Below are 21,877 nucleotides of genomic sequence, written 5' to 3' on the forward strand. Positions count from 1 at the left end.
ATTATTTATGGAAGAGCATAGTGCTAATCATATGATTTTGTTTTGTAGGGGCAAAAAGTGGCTCGATTAAATTGAGAACTAAACCAAAATGAAATCTGAGCTTAAAGAATGGCTGGTTCTTTCCCTGCACCACACAGTCAACTCTCACACTGTCTCTGCACATTGTGGTGTCTCTCATAACAAAGCTCCATGGAGCACAATTTGCTGTGGCATAACAAATAGAGACATCCCAAACTGCAAAATTCTGCACCAGTTACTACTGGGACTGAGGGCAAGAGAGAGTTTCAGAGCTAGCTCTCCTCTTTTCAAGAGTGAGACAACGGAAGAACACAACAGCCTTACCATTAAAAGCAGCAGTGTCCTGAGGACATAGAACCCGCTGTCTCTGAAACTCTTTTACAGGGAGACTGCCAAAGTATTTTGGAGCGAGCACACCAAGGACCAGGAATAGCCCCCTCACTAGCCAAGAGTATTCTGTCTCACTCTGTGTATGTTACAGTAGGCACAAAAGATGCCCAGATAGAAATGGAAAACATGGCAACATTTCTAGGTTTTTGCAGAAGCTATGCACTCAGTATTCATAAATTGCAAATGTAGCAATTCTTTACATTTGTTCTAAACGCCAATAAAGAAGGTGCTTGGGAGGAACCCATTAACCAAACTGAGATTTGCTCCTGAGATTTGTTAATCTCTAGCAAGAGGACTGGCAAAATCATCACTAGCAAAATAGAGCTGGAGACATGAGAGAGGAAGGCTTGACACTTCATCATCATTGCCACAAGCTATTAATTTCTCTCTGAAAATCCAGTTTAACAATTTTGATTCAGGAAAGATGAATGCCCATAGCAGGGAAACTAAACATGAACTATGGAAAATCTTTCTGGTTAAGCTGGAAAGGCTGCAGCCAAGATATTTCCCACTTAACCTTCATCAAGGAAAAGGGCAAAAGAGGCCAATGTGTTTAAGCAGGGCACAGGACGGAACAGAACAAAACTTCCTATGAAAAAGATTAAGTTCACATTCTTTTGGCTTTCTTTAACACTATTCCACATCACTCCACACTTTCATTTAAAGCAGTTTCCTGACAGCATTGAACACAAGATCTTAAAGTAGGAAAATCAAAAGAAAAAAGTGTAAATGGAAAACAGTGCGTGTACTGTATACAAAATAGGGAAAATTATGAAGGACACATAAGAAACTGCAAAACAGAAATAACACCTTTAGCCTTTGCAAATTATGTAATACGTGGTGTCCAAGGTAATCTTCCGTCCCCTGTACTTCCATGTACACGTACTTTACGCTGAACAGTTCCCAGACCATACATGGCTTTACCAAAGTAGAAGATTTTTGTTTTACATGAGGCTTCTAAGGAAGAAAGAATTTTCTTCCAGCACTACAAAAAAGTAAGACCAAAACTAAGGTCTCCATGTATGTCATTTCCAAACTGCTGAGAAAACAGATTAGCTCCTCTTTGACAACTACCACCTCCACGTTTCCATTACAGCAACTATAGGTATTGGACAATAGAATATGATACATGGCAAATGCCTGAGAAATATTTGATTGTGCAATACCGTGCTCAGGATTTCTCCTGGAAGAAAAGATAAGTATACCTTTGAGCAGACTGATATGTGGACAGATCAATAGATATGTGCAAGAAGCACACCGAAACACCACTGAGAGAGGGAGAGAATGTATTTTCTTTCCATCCTCCCCTCACCAAATCTGGTCTACATTCCTTCGGGAGATCTATAAGCCATGATTCAGACTCCTACTCTGTTTCTTTTAGAAGTTGCCTATTCACTCACTCTCATTTGTGATGCCTGTACCTATAGTGTCAGCATGGCAGTTTATTGCCCACCTGAATTTTCATCCTCCGTTGTTCAATAACATTGTTCCTATTAAGTGTAGATGTTGATGATTCATGATGAAGCAGGGCAAAGAGCTTCTTCAAACAATGAGAGTGGCCCACGCAAAGCTTTGAAGTTAAGGGCTGAGACATGGGCTCCTCATTTCATACCAGATGTGACTCAGCAAGGTGTCTGGAAGAGAGGGGTGAGACATTCTTGGAGACCTGCTCTGCCCTGGGTTAGGCTCTCATCCAAACTAGCTGGAACACTTTTTCTAAAGATGAGTTGTTTAACAGTAAGATACGACTTCAAAACAACCCAGACCCATAAATACATACATTACTCAGATCAATTCCAAACTGAAAAGCCCAGCATATTCTTCTATTGCAGGCAGGGAAAAGTGGCAGTTCTGGCAGCTATAGGCGGTTGGAGACTAAAAGAACAGTGAATAGTTCAAATAGCTACCAGATTTAACACACCGGTTCTCCACGTGTCTGTCTCTTTTCCAATGTCAGGGTAGCACTGGTGTCACAGTTCAGGCTTCAGTACAGAGCTGTATTAGTGCAGCAAATGTAGAATGGCTGAATGACTGTTGCTTGTTATCTGAATTGTCTCTGACTGAAGGGCAAATATTCTTGTGGCAAATTAAAAACTTGCTCTGCACTGGACTTTGCACTGGAGCTCCCAAGGTGTGTGCATGCACTCCGTTAGTAATCTCCAGCAGAGGAATGAAGCAGACAGGTCACAGCAGTAGCATCATTCATCCGAACTGGAGCTGCTGATGCTCATGTCAATGACCTCCATAAACAGTGCAGAGTATGTAGAAAACAGCTTTATTCAAAGCAACCTTGAACCAGTGCCCAAAGGGAGAACCAACAGAAAGTCAGCAGTGTGGTAGCTGTACTCCTGAGTATGACTGCAGATGTCACTCAACACAGGGATGTGTTCAAGCTCCTCAGCACGTTTCCTTCCAATAACCCCGTGGGTTTCTGACAACAACCAAGGATTCTTACATGGCACACAAAAGGAACAATACACAAAACATGCATGATTTTATCACACTACTTGTGCTGTCCAGCAGCCAGAAAGAACAGTGAATTGTCCAGGCTTACATACAAGGTAGACGAGGTTCCTCAAAATGGACAATGTCAGGATACGGTTGCACAATGTCACTTGTCCAAGACAGCATGGACCTTAGTCCTAGCTGGCCATGCCCTTCTTTTACCTGGCTTTTCCAGCCCACGCTGGCAAATATTCTCCACTCTCAAGGACTCACAGGATATGACAGACTTCTTTTTTATGTTAAAGGTACCCATGGTATCCAAGATCAAAACAAGTATCTGTAACACAGACCTATTTCTTAAGATACGGTTATACTGCATCTCAAACCCTTCACAAGCCGCTGAGGTCCAAAAAGGTGCAAAATTTGTGGAGAGGAAAAGTTTGCAGAATAATTTAGTGAAAGGGAAAATTGGATGTGAGCTGCATAGGATGGAAAAGACCTAAAAAAGGGATGTACTTGTTTCAACACTCTTGTGGCTGCTCATCTTCCTATGTTGAACTATTTGTTACTTTTTTGAGGAATCTGGTGATCCCTGACTACACATACCTCAAAGTCTCTTCATTTTACCCTTCCTCACTTCAGAGGATCCATGCTTTAGAGGAATTCTCCATACCAAGCAGAAGGGAACCAAAAAACCAACTTAGCAGCCTTTTGCACTTAGGAGTTGAGTTGCAGAGCAGTAGAGCACAGGAAGCCTTCCTCTCTGAGCCTATATACCAGCAATAGACTGAAGTTTACAGTGAGATAAGAAACGCTGACCCTCTACTGATATAGAGATAAAAGAAACTACTGGAATGCCTGGCAGATAAACTTGGGTTAACTTCAGAACATTTTTATTGGTCTAACTATGGTAATGGTCTCCCTAAATCCTACACAATAGTGGCCAAGCAGATAGTGTTACAGTCTCAGTTCATAAATTGGCTCTAGATGTAAAATAGATCACAACAAGGTAAATTCACATGTGGTTTACTAGGGACACATTCAGGAATTCAGGTATTATAGCTATTCTTTTCAATAAAATGGTGAGGAATGACACCAAGGGAATCTTTGCTAAAAATTACTGCAAAGGTTGGCTTAATGCATACTTCTTTATTGCTACCAAGTGACCAATCCCCAAATATTATTCTAAAATCTACTATTGTTGGCAATTTTGCAGTCCTTGGAAAAAGTGACAGTTAAAAGGTATCCTATGCTGATTATTCACAGCACGCTTAGTTTATTACTGCACTACTGTTCTCTAATTTGTGACTGGCATGCCCTGAGGCAGCCAAGTCAGTGGCAGATAATCCTCAAAAGATTTAGCGTAGCTAAATCCAGAAACATGGGTACTGAACCTTTTACAGTTCTGCCTTTCTTCCATTCTTTTCCCAACATCATACCCCTGTAAGATCATCCATTATTCTTCACTACACCTTTAGTGCTTGCAGGCACCAACAACATCTCTGATCCCCCTAAGCTTTATCTGCCTCGCAGGCCTTCAGGACACTCCTTCAAGTAACAACAGTGGGTGATTTTAAAAACATTTTCCTGTAACTTAAACGATTTAGAAAGAAAAGGCTATACATTTTTCTTGTCGGCATAACCCAGCACTGGAACGGATTACACTTTGAATGAATACAGTGTTCCATTTCTGCGGTCAGTACCTCAATTGCATTTAATCTAAAATGACCATCCTAGTCTCTTCAAGTGAATCGCAGCTGCTGCTGTTCAACTGAAAGACCTGCTTCATGCTTTCTTCTGTGGAAAGGATAGGAGACACCTTAAAGAGCTCCGTAGGAATTACATTACAGCTGTTCAAATACAGACAGTGTTTATCCATGGCATCGCTCATCTGTGGGCCAACCAAGACACTCAAGATTATATCAGGTCCCTCCAGCTTAAGCTCCTTAGCAATCCTCGTAAAGCAAGTGGGTAAGCTCCATCCCTGCGCGTGCAACTGAAAGAGGCAGGTGCCTTTGAAGGTTTCCAAGAGGAAATCCTGCCTGCCTAACCGCTGCGCCTAGAGGCCTTCAAAGGGACTCTCTTCATTGATCAGAGAGAGAATATGCCTTTAGGTAGCTGTGGTATAAGTATTTAAGACCCAGGGGCACCTCGAGTGCCTTGGCTATGCAGACTGGATTCCACTCTCGGAATCTCTTTCACCTTTTTTAAAGCAGCAGCTCAGCAGCACTTGTGTTTCTTTCCTCTTTTCTCCCCACACTCTTATTAGCTTCTCTCCAAAGCTTATTTGTCTATTTAAGAAGTCAGAAATAGTAAGCAGGGCCTTTCCGCATTCTGAGGTACATTGCAGCAATCCTCTCCATAACAACGGATACACTTCCGTTAACAGTGCTCACGTTTAGCCTTCTGCTCATGGCGACACTGGCGCAGTCGCATGTGTCTGTTATCACACCTCCTGTAGATATGCACAGTGCCCTGGTTCGCAGGGTGAGGTGTCACCAGGTAGTGAAGTGATCTTACAGCTCACATTCCCCTAAGGGGTGGCCACGTTTTTCCTCCTCACCCCAAGCCACCAGCTCCAACCACTTCCCTTGCACCATGTGGAGCTTCTGTCCACTTCTGAACCAACTCACTAGGGCAGCAGCAAACGCAGCTTCCCGCTTCTCCGGTGAGCTCATTCAGCGTGCCAGGAGGTGAGCCAAGAGCCAAACCTGGCATGAGGGAGGAGATGGGAACACACTGCTAGAGGCAGAGGATGGGAGGATCAAGGGCGGGTTTCTCCAGGGCAGCAAGCTACTCCACTGGCTGAGCAGAGTCAAGGAGCCTCACCCTCTGTTGCAATAAAACCTCTTTAACAAAATGGGTGTTATCAGACAAATGATCAGAAATACCAGGGGGAGTTGATTACGGTAAATCTCAGGAAAAAAAGTTGGGTTCTTTTTAATTGCCAGGCATAACATACACAAACCCACCTTATTCACAAAGTCTGCATGCATTTACACAGTGAGATTTGGGATTTCCGTTAGTTTCCTTCACATTTCTGGAGCTGCATGCAAGTCAGCTTCCTCAGCAACCAGGAGGATTAGGTTTAAAAAAACAGAAAGGAGAGATCTGAACTTCTCACGTTATATCTTGCCTCTAACACTTGAAGCTTTACAAAGGAGGCTAAATATCATGAGACTACTGATAAAAGTCAGGAGAGTTGGCAGCTCTGCAGACATTTATGGGCTTGGTAACACATTTTTCTGTTTTTAAGTGAAAACAGACAAAACAGTGCACATGCTAGAATAATGAACATCTTGGCACATTGCAATTACAATACTGGAACAGACCACTATTCTGTTTTTATGGATGCTTTTGAGAAAAACAATTCCTATGTTCAGCTCCCTGTTACATTTATTCTCCAGAATTCTAGTGCCAAAGGCTTCCCCATCTTCTCTGCAGGCTTTCCAAGCAGAGTTCACCTCCTGTGAAGCACCACAAAAATACAGCTGCTGTAGAGCAGCTCCTCTTCTTGCTAAGATGGGTTAGTCACATCATAGAGAAATGGCAACATGCAATGCCATAACTACACTCAGATAGATAGCATCAAGAGAGACTTTTTTTTTAGAACGTAAAGTTATTGACTTTCAGTGTTTTGCTTCTGTTTAGAAACTCCGTGAAATATTATGTGGATAATCTAGCATTGATCTACAAAATAGTCTGGGTTTCCATAGCACGATGCCACATCTAGCAATCTTTCAGAATATGATGGTGCTATTGTCACGCTAGCGTGTAATAAAATTGGTGAAAAGGATTATTTTTGTTTGGAGTTCCAGCAATGTTATCAACTATACAGGGAGCTATAAAAATTACAGTGTAGAATTATAGTCAATTGTAAGTTAATTTTTGCTATAAAATAACTCAAAACAAAATTCTAAGAAAGTCATGATAAAATCTTAGGTGAAAATGTCAACTATTACAACAATGTTTCACTGTAACCAAATCACCAGTGATGGGTAGGGCTAGGAAGGCTCAGAGCTCCAGGATTAATAGAGCACACCCCGTAACAAAAGCTTACCAAACCCTTTAAGCAAATTCTGAAACTGGGAATTAAAGCTCTGGGAAATCACTGATACCAAATCTGCTGTGTGCAGTGCATAAACCAGAAGATGAAACAAGTGTTACTTTTCTCAGAAAATAAAAGTCTTAAGACACCAAAAATTAAAAAGGAATTACTCTCACCAGTTAAAAATAACTTTTGAACATGAACAAGCAATGCTAAAGGAAAGATCTTGCAGGGGCTCTCACAAGGATTCTACTGACATAACTGAAATACGCTAAAATAATTCAGCCAAAAAGTGTCTGGTTTGGCAATTCTGTTTGTGTTGCATTCTGAGGTGATGCTGGCGAAGGCCGTGAGTCCTTCCACTTTAGAGTGTCCTCTACAAGCACATGACAGTGTTGAATGTGCCCTGCTTGGTAAGAACAACAGTAGAGGTACTGCGCTCTGATCATATGGAAATGGTGAATTAGTGTTGGAGCAAGAAAAGTGAAAGACAAAAACAAGAGGGGGGTGGGGGAAATATTACGCTGCTGGTCCAGCTGGGATGGCAGAGTGATGATTTAGGACTTGTTAAAGGGAGAAGCAGTCTGACTTGCTGCCACTACTGAGGCACAGCGACAGGGATTGTATCACCTCCCACTCTCTTCTCCCGCTGCTTTTCACACGTGTAACTGCGTAGGGACAAGGTAATTGCAATGCAGGACAGCCACAACTCAATGGATTAATCGCTATGTACATACAGCCCCCCTACTCCATCTGTCGCCCCCTTACAGCAGCTCTACCTGTGATGGAGGTGTTAGGAAAACCTAGTATGAGAAAGACAACTGCTGGGTGACACGTGTGTCACGTAGCTCTCTTGTGAGCTGTGCTATTCAGTGCCTTCTAATTTAATATCCTCAAAATCTCTCAAGACAGCAGTTAAAATTTAAACAGGCATTCTGAAAACACACTCTTGATCCCATTATCAGTGTCATGGCTGGGATTACAATGAGGGTGGTAATGGTGGAAATTTTTTAGGAGAGATCTAGTATCAACAGCAGGAGTGGCCACTAATTGGATTCTTTCTGTGTCACCGCAGAGTTGTCACGGGACCCTCGTTCTCTGTTGAACACTGCAGCTCTCAAGGCACTCAGAAAGGAGCTTTCTCAATTGTTATCGCATCAGTCTGCCTTCCCACTCAAACACAAATCCCCCAAAGCCCTTTCTAAAGCCAAGGAAATCATGGAACCCGCGACTCCCATGACATCTGCGACAAGTGCCCAGCCTCGCCTGGGTAAGAATGAGTCCTGCCGTTACACAAGGCTCGAACTCCTGATCCTGCATGAACAAACATATAACATCGAGTGCAGTATGTAAGTCAAACAAAGCTAGATAATAAACTGCGAACTGTCAAAATAGTCCGCAAGAAAGTGATCTAGCCAGAACAGAATTTGCAAATCTTTCAAAATATTTTTTCCATAGCTGTCCAACTTCCACTGAGTGTGGGTTTTATAATGGCTTCCACATTTGGAAACACTGTCCCCAGCACCACAACAGTTTTAATAAACTGTTTTTATCAGTTCCTGACAGGAATGAGAGCTGTTACAATAGTTTTCACACTGATACTTGCCATCTCTAGGCTACTTCTGAATTCTTACATGCATTTTTTTTCTCTAATGACCTCTTATTTAGCCTACTTTTTGAAGATGTATTTACATGCCATTTGGAAATTCACCAAGTTTTTGTTTTTAATGTGAAATTACACCAATCTTAATTAATTTTTTTCCTCTGAAACAGAGACAGAAATCAATGAAAGGCCAAGGAGACATGCAAGCAGAAGAAATTGAAGTTGCACATTATGATGGAACAAGCTCACCGACCTCGATTATAAAGTGCTAAGAAGAGGAAGCCCCTGACAAGCAATAAACTGACACATAATTAAGACAATTCAGGGCAGAACACATTTTGGCTGAAAAACATTTTCTTGGGCTCTGTCTCACTTCTCAGAGCAGTAAGGTAAAAAAAAAAAAAAGTGACACTTTGAAAACAACTCTGTGAAGACAATCAGTAGCCCACCTAGCCTTCACTAGCTGGGGTAAAAAGAAACCCACCAGCTTTGTGCAGTGCAGATTCCCTCACATCACAAACACAGTTGATAGTACAGACATGCCTGGTATGTTCAGCATTCCGTATCAAGCAAAGATGAATTAGCCGCAACAAAAATGTATTACAGCTTTCACGCAGCAGTTTATGGATCTTTTTGTACCTCTGGAATTTTTTACCTTGAGCGTATTGTGGACCTACTGAGGTTTGTACTGGTCTCAGATCTTTTCCTCAGATTATTTTATCTCACTGTGAGGAACATCTTTGTGAGTTCTGAACACTTTTACAGCTGCTAGGATGCTAATGGGAACTTCATGTGTGTACCCAGTACAAGTGCTCTCAGGGAAAAAAAAGCCAATGTCAAAGGAAGGTATGTAGAAGTCACCATAAATATGTCTTTGAATGTTTACCATCTGGAACAGTAGATTACATTTTGACAAGAAGCTGGACTGCCCTGTGGGCATTGTCTTTTAAACAGCCCCATCATTATAAAGGAAGGAAAAACATGATTTGCTGTTCCTAGTTTCTCAGCAAGATTTTCTGGCAGTGCTAGTGAAACTCGTTTTTTTTTCTAGTAAAACAATAACAAGCTGGGCATGTGTAGTTAGCTATGCACTTTCTTGAAAAATATGTTTTCTTATAGATCATCTGACCCGTGATCTGACGATACCCCCAGAGAGGGATGCGTTTCGGTTAGGCTGTGACAGCAGCAGACTGTGCAAACCACAGTGCTGCACCTTAGCTTTGCTGGAAGACTAAACCTCTGTGCATCGAAGTTGGTGTATTGGACTTCTCACAGGACACACTGGAAAGAGTGAAGAGGAGAAATCCAATATGCAAGGCTTTAACACAGAGTCATAATGAGGGTTTTCTTTGGTTTTGTTTTTCATTTTTAAGTTTGTAAAAGTTTCCATCACTTTTTACAATGAGAGAGAGCGGACTGAGAGAAAAATCGAAACAGGCAAATTTATTCACATACATCCTGGTCTGGTCATGCAGTCACATTAGGGATTTAGCTAATTCTCTGTTTGAAATTGCTGTGGGTTACTTCTGAGGAAACATTCTTACTGAAGAGTGTGTTTGAAAATACAAGCTGAGAACAACCTGTAAAGGGGCCAAATAGCCTGCTCAAAAAAAGAAAAAAAGTTAAAAAAAAAGTTGGTTTGAGGCAAAAATATATGTGCAACCTGAAACATGGTTTTATGGGCATCGTTACACAGTCGAATGCCAAAATCACAAAGCACCAGCTATAAATCCCCTTGCTCAGCCTACTAAACAGATCTTATTTCAGAACACATTATATACAGCATTATTTATAGAATATCTCACCTGTAAATGGTGAGGACAGTGTTAGATTTCTTTCACAAGTAGGAGGCCAATAATTCATAAGCACCACAGGTATGTGAGAGTTAGTGTGAAGATCTGTTATAGTGCGAAAGAAACAAATAATTTTGTCACTCTGTACAGGAAGACAGTATATATATACAGTAAATCTTTTATTAAAAAAAAAAAAGGAAAATTACCCATCCCCTAGTTTCTCCATCTAGATCATTCAGAGTAAAACAATGAGAACATCTTAATTCTCTGATAAGCTAACATACTCTAATTAGTGATAACACTTCTGACTTCTTAGTTAATTTGCTGGGCTTCCCACGCTCCAGACATAATGAACTTAATAGACGAATTAAATGAAAATGATAGCAGAGTACTTCCATAACTAATTTCGAATTACATTTCTGCCCCTCTTCCTTCCTAAACACAAATTTTTGCTTACTTTTAATTAACACTTCAGATCGCTAGTTTAGAACCTATAAATATAGCGAGACTTTAATGATCCATTATAGTGATGCTACTTAGTTTTCAATGACTTGTAAAACTTTCGCAAACAGATCTGCAAATGAATTACATCCATCTGCTCCGCTGCAGCTGCAAGAGCAGAATTACATTGCGCGCCGCCTTTCCCTACTTTCCTGATTTTCTCTTGACTTTAAGCCCATGTTTAAGCCAAACCACCTCGATACCGATGGTCAGAAGCCCAGCCAGGTCTCTATAAAGGAGTCCTCAAACTTTACAGACATCTCGAACCCACTTCCAACACAGCCTGGTTTGCCTCCCAGCTGAGCCCCGGGCAGGCTGCACACCGCTCAAGCATCCTCCTCAAACCCGAGGAAACACTCTGCCGCGACTCCTTCCCCCGCCCGACCACGCACTTTCCACGGACCTGCTGAGACACGGGAGGCGTTCGTACCCGCGGAGACAGCAACGAACATGATCCGGCCGCCGCTTCCCCGCGCTGGAGGTCTCGGCACAGCACGTGTGTGCGGGAGAGGAGAGCAGCGCCGGCCGGAGGGGGAGAGGAGGCGCCCGCGGTGCTAAGATACACCGCGCCAGAAGAGATTTGCTCATCTACACCTTCAAAAGCGTGACCCTAGCTGCGTTAGGAGTGTTAGCTGTATGAAGACAGCCAAGCATCAGGCTATGCTCGCTGTTATCTGTCAGCCGTACAATAGCAGCATTGATAAGGCAGCAGCAACTGGCTTTGACAAGTGTGCTGCGCTAGCATTCCTCTGAAAACCGTGCAGGAAAAAGCAGCAGAGAGAGAAGGAGAGAGGCATGAGGTGCCTTTTACTTTACCTGAACAAAGTGTGGGGCTTTATTTTTCCCTCTGAGCAGCTGGAAGCGACTCCTCCCTCTTCTCCCCCAAAGCTAGGTAGTTCTTCTTTTGCTTGCAGCTCACACTTGGGGAAGACCACACAGCTCCAGCAAGGCTGCCTCTCTCCCCTAATCCCCACTCGAGTGTGATGACACACACTAACCCCAACCATCTGTTGAAACACGTCCTCAAGCACTCAGCACAGTGGTGTGTCAAGACGGGCTGCCCAATCCAATCGCTGGGGCTGGGTGGCTCTTAAGGAGCTGGAGGCAGAAACAAGGGCAGAAACTATAGGGCTGAGAACTCTTTAGCAAAGTAACCTGAGATTTTGAGAAAGGGCTGCTATTGAAAAAAAGAGCAGAAGGGGGAGGTACTAGCGGGAAGGTAGAGGGAGTGGATTAGTCTGGTGGCCGGTTGCGTTACTTCTCACAACTCCTTGTATTCCCAAGGGACCACTGGGACAGTCCTTCCCCCCCCCCCCCCCCCCCCCCCCCCCGGCATGCACAGAAGCACAAGAGCAACACTAAAATCTTTTTATGGCGGGTCTATTGAGGGCAATCTCCTCCGAGAGACGCTTTTCTAGAAGAGATAAAAGATGCAGTTCGAGATCCTGATAAAGCGCTAATGTGGGAGTCGTTTGCACTGCAATGTGACATTTGCATCCCGAAATCCCAACTCCCTACCGTGCCGTGAGCACCCCGTGGCTGCCTCCAGCCTTCCTGGGGGAACGGCGGGGAGAAGCAGAAGGAAAACCGGGGCGGCGAGGCGGGGACAAGAGGGGAGATGCCGAGGGCAAATACTCCTACTTCTGCACAGATATCTGCACGTCCCTCCCACGAGCCCGCGCTTCCCCGGCCGCGCTGTAAGCGCCCGGGCTCCCCGGCGTGCCCAGCGGCACGCCCGCCGCCCGCCCCGTGGCTGCTGCAGCCGCTCCGCGCCCGCGGCGTTGCTGTGACAGCTCCGGCCGCCGCGCCGCGCCCCGGCCCCGCGCCGGGTCCCCGCGCCGGGTCCCCGCGCCCCCCCGCGGGAAACGGTGCCACCAGCCTGTTGCTTCCCCCCCTTCCCCACCGCTTGCGCCACGGCCGCGCCCCCTCGGACTTTCTCGCGGGGCGCAGCCGAGAGTTTAAGGCTCGCTGCCCTTCCCCGCGGGACGCGGCACCCGCCAGCCCCCCAGCCGGGGCTGGGGGCGCCGGGCAGTGCCTCGGCAGGTCTGGACTGTGTCTCTCTGGACCTGAGTTTCCCTCGGCCACAAAGCAAGCATTATCACACCTTCCTCCCTCTCAGGGACGCTGCCAGGAAAAATACACTAATTTACAGAAGATGTCCGGGAAGGATAGATAAGGGACGCAGGAAAGCTGCTAAGTGCCAAAGAAACGGTTCTTTCCTTTCCCCTCCCTGTAATAGGATAGCGTGGACGAGAGACTTAAAATCTCAAGGGTTTTTACCTCATTACCAAGTGCCTGACTTGCCACTTGCATTAAATCTACATTTCACATTATGACAGCTGTTGTGTTTTCTTTGAACTGAAAGGAGGAACGTCGTTTTGGCATTAAAAGTTACTCCGAAAGTGTTAACATCCAACTTGAAGAAAGGTTTGCAGTTGTGAAAAGACACACTCTACCCAGCTATATGAAAGCCATATGAGAGTCTTGAAATGTTGATCTGGCTTACTTGTTCTTTAATACCTTACACAATGCTATTTCTGAATCGCTAGTGGCAAAGAGTGAGAAATAAATAGTGAGATTAAAGAGCTGCAGTTTGTGCCCAGTTAGCTGTTATCAGAGCTGACCTGGAGAAGAAGGGAAAAAGAAGAAGAAACTGTACTCACAATTGCGTTTGTTCAAATTCTTCCCGAAAGTGATTATATGATGTCTGTTTCAGCCTATTAAACTGAAACTGCTTTCACAGATGTTGGGTATTCACTACAGCACTACTCCCCAATCTGCTAATTCCAGATAAATAAACAACTAAACAATATTTTTGACAATAATATGTGGTGAAGTAGGGATGCAACAACTGTCCCTGGGGTATTCTAAGATTTTTAACATTGCCAATTATGTCTTCTGGGCAAGGGTTTGGTTTGATTTCGTTTTATTCCAGCAGACTGTGGTCTGTAAACAGGCTGGATAACCTTACACCCTCGGAAACCCCTGGAGACATTATTAACTCGTTTGCATTCTCTTTAGCTGTACTTCTTACCAGCACTGTATTAGCAACTCTGCATTAAAAAAGTATAGTGATCAGAGATGTGGAGTTTCAAAAAGCTCCCAAAATTGTGCTGTATCATCCTGTGTACTGACTCATTGTCTAAAATGCAGCTCAGCTCATGACTTTCACATTGGTGAGATGAGATGCAAACTCAACAGGGTTTAACCTCTAGATGCTTCTAACCGACATGAATGACAGTTATGTACAGTACCATTATTTTATGCTGTGTTGTGTGTATGCTTACACAATATTGTGTATTATATCTGTGTTTAAATATACATAAACAAGATAATGAGCATTCATATGATGTACAGGCCCAGTTCTGTTATTTTTTATGCCTGCATAAGTAGGGATGCCTCTGCGGACGCCTGTCAAGTCACAATAGTGTAAAATTGACATGGTTAAAAGGACCCCTAATTGCATGTTTTGTACACAGAGACACACGCACGCACACACTTATCTTCAAAGACTCTTCAACAACTTGAAACACAAACTTTCATCTCCAAAACCAATGTTAGCAATAGCCCTCAAACATTGCACATGATCATGTTTTCACATAAAAGCTACTGCTGATGTTGCAGGATAATTTAACTGCTACTGCAGCCAGATTTAGTTTGCTGTGACAGTTTATAACAGACTTTTCCACTGCTTCTCCTCTATCCAGACTGCCATCTGCAAAGAGTTTAGGTTTTAAAGGCTGAAATGAAAGCTGCAGTGGAAGAGCTGTACCTGAAATACCGTTAAAATAATGCATCATAAAACAGGTTCTCAAGTTGACTCTCAAACCTGTGATGTCCTGGTAAGGTCAGACTGACCCCACTCAGGTAAGACTTGTAAAAAAGTGAATAATGCTTTACGCAAGTAAATCAAGACAATCCTAATATGCAAGATTAATTGTAGGCAATTGTGATACCGTGAAATAGTCACTCCTGTTTTGTTCCCACAGTTAACAGGTCCCTTACTTATTAGCTCCAAGTAGCTTCCATGGTGGCCAGCAGTATCTTTAAGCCAGGATGCTGAGCTTCACTCAGCATTGCCTAGACTAAACTCACCATACCTTTCCTCCAGCACTGATGGCCTTGGCATTTTTTGTGTCTGTATGGACATATGTACACATTCACACATGTGCACTTCCGCTTAAGAACCTCATGTAATTCTCAACTGCGGCATTTTCAGCTCCCAAAATTAATTAAAGGGGATTTTTTCATGGTTCCTGCAGCAACCTCAGTCTATCTCCACTGCCAATATGAATAGAATCTGCTTTTTTATTTCCTTGAATCATTGTAAGTCTACCCTGGATTCAGTTAGTTTTCAAGAGTTTATATAGGAACAGGAGAGGTTCTAGAGCATGCTTATAAATCCACAGACAAGTCCATGGTCAAATTAAAGCTTAAAATGTATTCACGCAGAGGGTCATGTTGAGCTTGGGTGATATATTGATGGGATATAATAACAAAGCCTCTAAAATCCTGAGTGGCAAAGAAACAACAAATGTTTCTCTCTAAAGATCTTGGCAAATAGCAGGTTCAAAGAAGCACAGAAAGAGACGCTTCTTCATATGGAGCACAGCGAAGACTTGGAACTCCTTGCTGCAGGATGCAGTGGAGGAAAAAAAATTACACATGTTTAAGTGTTTGGGCAAATTCATAGGAAAAAAAAAAATCTACTCACAGCAATTAAATACAAATACAGAACTTCTGGTACAGGGAATCCCTGAACTGCCTGGAGAGGATCCTGGACAAGTATCATTCTGTGCTTGTCCTATTCTTACACTTTACTCCAAGCATCTACTATTTTCCACTGTTGGAGACTGCCACGCCTAGTATACTTATGATTTAGTGTGGTACAGCTGTTCTTTCTTTCTTAAAGAATTTAGCCATTGCTAGTTCTTGGGCCTCATCACGGGTAGTATAAGAGAGATGATTTCCTTTTAAGAACTTCAGCCAGGATTTTTAAAGGTTGGCTCATAAATCCGTATTCAGGAACATAAGTAAAAATGGTCTGATCAAAAGTATTGAGTATACAGCAGCTGCTACTGAAGTCAGGAGTTAATTTTATTTTTCTCCATATGTAGGCATTCCAAAGTCAGACATGGGCTCATGTAAAATTGGGGGACTAAATCCCAAACTATATTCTGTGCAAAACTCTGCTGAGCTGTTTCCTAACCTGGAGTCACCTAAATTCCACAGACACATGGTCTTTTATAAGCATTCCCCTGGCACCTCTGTGCATTCCCCCATGCTGAAAGCTCATGCCAAAGGCCAAGCAAGATTCAGGACTTAAGCATTCCTTCACTTCAGTCTTCTGAATTGCTTCACTGGGCTCTCAGAGTGCACCTACCAAACATGGAGAGCTTTGAGTGGCATAGTTGAAGATCAATTCTTTCTTCTAAAACCTGTCCAGAGGAACTAAAAATAGATAACTTGTGGGACATGCAACCAAATACCCACTGGGGTAGCTTTCTCCTCACTATGCCTGTTCAAGCCCATTCATTCGAGTGTAATATTCCAACAATGATTATTCTGTGTAAAAATACAACAAGGCTAATGTGCAAAAAATATTGAAAGGTTCAGTGAATCACACACAGTGGAAGTAAAGGAAAATGCAGGATTCTGTATCCTAGAAGCAAGGATGCTAGTTCAGGTGTTCCAGAACAACTTCCATATTTTCTGGAGTAACGTACTTTGAAATATGAGCATATACACGTACTCTCACAGTATGAATCCATACATATGCTAGGTATAAAAGGACTGCTTTAGAAAGGCATTAAGGGTGCAGTTCCAGACTCATGACTACCTGCTTGTGCATAGCTGTTGTGGGATGGAAAAGTCTAACCTTCTTCAGTTTTTAGAGGAAGCTCTCCTGCCCTCCTCCAAGTTTCCTGCAACGGAATCTGATGGTATGGAAGTTATACACAACTACAATTTATTTCAGGTCTGCAATGCTAAAAATAGTGGCTCTGACTGGTAAGCAGAACAGAGGATAGAATGCAGGTGAGACAGACAAAAGTTCATACCTTACACAATTTATCACAGGGCTTTATGATTTGTCTGATTATTGTCATCACTACTGCTTGCCCCCAGAAGAAAAGTAACGGTTGCAATGAACATCAGTCCCAAATTTGTGTTGCTTCACTTACATCCCCTCCCAAAATACTTGTTCACCTCAGTTACTGCTTCTTTTAAGGTAGCCCCCTTATTAGTGGTTGCATAGTAAGTCAGTATCAAGCAAGACCACTGCAATAATGAAAAAAAGCCGTATTTCTTACCCTAGCGGGAAAGCTGGTTAAATTTGTCATAGCTAAACTTTTTTTTAAATATCCTAAAATAAAAAAGAAGAAAAAGACAACAAATGAAAACCCCGCATATTTGTCATGTCATGCTTAGAGAAAAAGAAAACAAAACGAGCAAAAGTTTTTCCAAGCTAGAGCCTAATATGACGATTTAATGCAATGAGAAGCTGCGGTTCTTCCCTTCTCAGCTGTGAGCTCGCCAAGAGTTCCAACTCCAGCACAGTAATCAGTGAGTCTGGGAAGAGCTCAACACACCAGACAGTTGGAAAATAGAGGCAAATAAAGGCAGGAAAATCAACGGACTTAACCAGTCAGCACAAGGTAGGTGATCCCATGCTCAGCAGTACGGAAAGTGCTAAGGGGAGAGTATATATGGAGTCTATAAGGCTTTAAAGTGTGAGAACTCAGTGAGCAATGTGCTCTCAGAACTTGTGCTGACTTCACATTTTTGGACAGAGTTCAATTTCATTACTGAAAAAAATTTGAGGTAAACCATCCAATACTTAACAAAAATTGAAAAAATGCCAAAAATTTAGAAGCCAGAATGTCTCATAGCTTTTAATGTTAATTATTAGTAACCTGATGACCACTGGTCATCTTTAAGTCCCTCCCTCTTACATAATTCTCATCTTTGCCCTTACTCAAAACTTCCAGCCTGAAAAAATTGCAATGACAAAGAATGAAGGACTTGAATGACTCCTAGGTTAAACTCACCAAAATCAGTAAAACTTTCATTATGAAGGTCCAATCTTAGCATTTCCCCCTTTGAGTATGCCTAATGTTGCACATAGTCAAGGTACCACTTGCCTAAAAAAACAACTATGTTCATGATGTTCTGGACAGAGCGTGGGAATACACATAGTTTAACATACAGATTCATTTTTTCCTAGCAAGTCAAGGAAGCAACAGCCCCTGTAGCCTTTTTATTTTTATAACAACAAAGCATCAGCAAATCCCATAACACTTTAGGAAAATATTTCATTTAACCCCTCTGTGATCTCATCTTAAACATAATGAGGAGAATATTTGGGAGAAAAAAACCCAGACACATTGCAGGACTAGCCATACCTCTGTATAGCAATTTTTATATGATAGCACGGACCTTCCAGTCTCACTTCTTCTGTTCTCACTGAGAAAACAGGCCAAGGTGCTTAGGTTGCTTCTTATATATAATTAACTTCATAGTTGCACCTGCTAAGACAATTAACCTCAAGGAAATTAGCACCTAACATAAGCACCTACAAGTAAACAGGTAGGCTAATACAGCTGTAATGGCTGGCAGACTCACTCAAGGCCCTCTTGACCATAAATCTTGATGTAGTAGTCATAACACCTAAGGTAAGCACATACTAAAATCATAATACAGTCCCAAGTCACCAAAAGAATGATAAGGCAGTATTCATTGCATGGGAGAATGCATTTGCTGGAGCCAAGTTTTCTTAGTGTTGTTTTGGGTGCTACTGGTACCTTCTCCTACCCATGGGAATGACTTGAATGACAATATCTATCCGTAAAAAAGTATGTGTAGACATGTATAGATAGATAATGTTGATATGTAGAATTAAATATATATTCATATATAAAACATATGTATGTATAGAATCATATGTATATAATTCTACATCTAAATTCTTGTTGTTGGGCCTAAATCAAGGATATCATAGATTGAAAAAAAATTACAAACATCATAAAACAGTATGTTTATAAAGATCACCTTCAGATAACAATTCAAATGTAGTCAGCCACTTCAAGAAAAAAAAGAAAACAAGAAAGTCAATGTGCTTGTCCCACTGACCCAAACCACTTGTCATTCCCTTTCTAGGTGTCAAAAGCCCAGAATGTCCTCACTCTACTGCCAAAACCTCTAGTTCACCTCCTGGAAACAACTATGGCTCACATCTTGTGTCAGTAAAAAAAATTAATTGTACGGAAAACTGAAAAAGTGAGGACAGAGTAAAAAGTGAAATGTAATATTGAAAAAGGCCAAGAGAGAACTGTTAACATGGGGTAGAGAGTTGCTGGAAGACATCATGATTACTTTGCAGGTCAGAACAATCCCTCTGGATGTATAAAAAGTCCCAAGAACAGATGTGCATCTAGTATCAATGTTGACAGGGGTCTTCAGTGATAAAAAGAAGAGAGATGTCAAGTCTTTCTAAGCAGAGCTAGTTTAGGCAGGCGTGAGTTATGCCATCTGAGGGGCCTACTGACCAGCAGATTGTTCGGCTGTATTGACTAGATGTAATGGTGTTGTCCCAAGGATGAAGGAAGGATAGGCAAAATTCAGTGTTGTAGTAGTGGCAGAAAGATTTGGGGGAGAAAGGATGGAAAAAGTCATGGTACTTTGGAGAACAAGAAGGTATTAGTCAAATTTTAGGAAAGCAAAAGAGTTTGAGGGCATTCAAGCTGGGCAGCGAGGAGTTGAAGGGTCTTCAAAGAAGGGGAAAAGTTTTGGAGGGGTTAGCGAAAGGTGTTAGGGGAACAGTTGCAAGAAAGGAGCGCTAATAGGGTTTGATGCATTTCAGGGAGGTTTTCACAAAAGACAGAGTCTGGAAAAAAACATTGGGCTGCAGAGCCTGCTGGCTGTGTCATTTCTGAAAGGCTATGGGTGAGAAAAGAGATTACTGACCCTTCTGACAGTCTACCCCTCTCTGCACTTTCTCTTCAACTCTTGTGGCACAGGAGGATCTGGTTCCTCATCCTCATGGCTTCCCCCTTTCCCTCTTGGTACCCACAGCTCTCCTGCACTGCCCTTTAACATAACAGTCACGGTCCCTGTCTCTACTTAGGCAGTCCCTTGGCAATTCCCAGACTGTGACCACTAAGGGGGAAGGGACACAGGAGAGAGGAAAGGGGCAGGACTGAAAGGGGCAAAATGGAAGTCTGGCTGGAAAAGCATTTGCTGCTCCTGATGCCACTGTGGGCCTGAGTAGCCCTTCAGCTCTCTTCTCTCTTCTCTTCTCTTCTCTTCTCTTCTCTTCTCTTCTCTTCTCTTCTCTTCTCTTCTCTTCTCTTCTCTTCTCTTCTCTTCTCTTCTCTTCTCTTCTCTTCTCTTCTCTTCTCTTCTCTTCTCTTCTCTCGTCTCTTCTTGTCTCTTCTCGTCTCCGTTTCTCTTCTCCTTTTCTCTTCTCTTTTCTCTTCTCTGTCCAAGCAAAACCTACTACAGCAGCAAAGGGAAACTCCCAACAGATAGTCCCATCTGTTGTCCTTAGGCTGACACTTACCCAAAACCTCCTCTTATGGCAAATATAATTATTATTTACTCTCAGTGGTAATTTAGGGCACTGAATCTTTTCCAAGCTTGTGTCAGTGAAGTTGAATTTTAAAAGGACTGGAGCAGGAAGTTGTAATATTTGCCTGGCTGGTTTATTTTGTTTTTATTTGAATTCCACATTTGGTTGAAGGGAGGGAAAAATACTTTTCCTCTTCCTTCATTCTGGTATCAATCAGTGGGAAGGTGGAACATGGTTAGTTAGACTAGTATAAAAGGCAGAGCCATTCTTACTTCTGTACGGTCCTAGGGAATTCGGAATATTTTTTATAGCTGGCTCATTCTCCTCCCAAAGCTGTACACATGGTTCTAAAAAAAGGACAGAAATGCCATTTTGCAACTAGTTTCGAAATTTGTTTTCATTCCACACTTTAATAAATCCAAGGCCTTTCTAACATTTTCTTCAAACTGAGTGCTATCAGAGAGTCACTTTTACACTGAAAAATCAGAATTTGCAAAAGAGTTGTAGTAAGGGCTGTGGTCTGACATGCAGTCCAACACCCGGCTCCACAGAGGCAGCTAGGAGCTGCACTCCATCTGCAGAGAATGCAGCTTCAGAGGGCAGGTTCACATCCAGCAAACGCCACTGGAAGCAACAATCCATCCTTTTCCCTTGCTCTGCTCCTCCTGGTTCTTGTTCCTGCTGACTCCTTTACATAAACATTAGCTGATCACTTTCTTTTTTTTTTTTTTAAATGGCTAAATTTCAGTCAGGTTTAATCAGACCATAAAGCTATGAAAATGCTAGTGCTGACACAAGAAAAGGCACAGAAACATACAGACAAGAGAAGGAAGAAAATACGTCTCCTTTCAGAGACTATCTTAAATGGGCTTAAGCTGATCTTAAAATCAAATTCTGGAACTCACACAAACTCCACGTGAGTCAGACTGGAGAAGCTTTGCAACTGTCATCTACTGAAGGATGGCACTAAGGACAGAAAGTGCTCTACTAATGGGCAATTGTCCTACCACAGGAGATGAGACCTGTCCCTGAGATGCTGAATTACCTCAAAAGGCAATCATCAGAAAACATGCACTTTTTATAGGCACTAGCCCAGGTGCTATTTAAACCAGTCTCATCGACACTACAGAAGTTTTCAGTGGAGTTGAGTTTGATTTCCTCATAGTGATAGACTTAAACTGAGGTTAGTGTCGCTGCCGTATCTGTTTGAGAGAGGAGAGGAGGCTGACCTTTCCTGTCAGGAAGATAGCGTGACATGGGAACACCATAAATAGCCTTGGCTTGTGCTGGAGATGTATTCTGCCAAAGACTGCCCTTTTGAAGTCATCTTCTTTCGGTCTCAAGAAGGCCAAGATGGTATTTTACAGATAAATTAATACAGAGGTTTTTAACCTGCTGTAAGGGTTTGTAAACCTGAATACACCCACTATGTGCTATCATGACTTTGCTTCATGGGTGGTAAAATGGTCTACCCAAACTTTCTGAGAAGAAAAAGAAATTCTATTTTTTAT

This window comes from Gavia stellata, chromosome 3, assembly GCF_030936135.1.
Source record: "Gavia stellata isolate bGavSte3 chromosome 3, bGavSte3.hap2, whole genome shotgun sequence".
NCBI lineage: Eukaryota > Metazoa > Chordata > Aves > Gaviiformes > Gaviidae > Gavia > Gavia stellata.